The sequence below is a fragment of the Aotus nancymaae genome, unplaced genomic scaffold, assembly GCF_030222135.1.
Source record: "Aotus nancymaae isolate 86718 unplaced genomic scaffold, 86718_ANA_hifiasm-v0.15.2.pri h1tg000059l, whole genome shotgun sequence".
NCBI classification, from domain to species: domain Eukaryota; kingdom Metazoa; phylum Chordata; class Mammalia; order Primates; family Aotidae; genus Aotus; species Aotus nancymaae.
This window is the reverse complement of record NW_026988473.1, coordinates 4,680,441-4,681,236: the sequence shown is the minus strand read 5'-3', so window position 1 is coordinate 4,681,236 and position 796 is coordinate 4,680,441. Positions and strand designations below refer to the sequence as shown.

The 796-nt window shown below is 40.8% G+C and overlaps 1 non-coding gene across 1 annotated transcript; it reads left to right on the top strand.

Annotated features, from left to right (window-relative positions):
• Positions 1 to 336: 336 nt before the first annotated feature.
• Positions 337 to 527, top strand: LOC135270359 (U2 spliceosomal RNA). Its single transcript, XR_010338512.1, has one exon. It is a non-coding gene; the product is annotated as a U2 spliceosomal RNA (small nuclear RNA).
• Positions 528 to 796: the final 269 nt, after the last annotated feature.

Below are 796 nucleotides of genomic sequence, written 5' to 3'. Positions count from 1 at the left end.
CAAATAGTCAATTATCCAACTGATCAGTCAACTTCTCAATCTAAGCAGCATAAAATTGTACTCCTAGTTAGGTTTGTGGATTATAAATGCTCATAAATTCCTATCCCTTCCCTCATAAAAAGATGGGGTTTACTTCTCCACCCCCTTAGTTCTGGATTTGGCCTATGACCTGCTTTGAACCAATAGAATATGGTGGAAATGATGCTGTGCCAATTCTGGGCTTACCCTTTAAGACAGAACTAGGAGCTTCTGTTTTCTTCTCTTGGAATTCAGCTACCATGCTGTGAGGAAGCCCAACCAGTCCCGTGGGGAGGCCCATGTGGAAGAGAATCAAATCTCCATTCTCAGCCTTTTGGGTAAGATCAAGTGTAGTATCTGTATATGTTCTTATCAGTTTAATATCTGATATGTCCTCTATTTGAGGACACAATATTAAATGGATTTTTGGAACTAAGAGATAGAGCTTGCCTCACCTACTCCACACATCCACCTAGCATTGCAGTACCTCCAGGAACAGTGTACCCCTGAAGGGAGATAAAGTTTAAAAATGAAAAAAATAGGGAGTAAAAATCTCTAGCCAATTGGCTAGGGGAATGTAAATAAATAAATAAATAAATAGCTCTAGCCAGTATCACCTTGACAGCTGCCATTGGAGTGCACCATCTTCGAAGGGTCGTCCAGCTCCAAGGATGGAGGTAGAGGCATGAGAAGAGCTGTTCCCACAAGGCCTTGCCCAAATTGCAAAATGGTAAGAAAATAAATGATTGTTTTTGTCATAAACCTCTAGGTTTGAGAG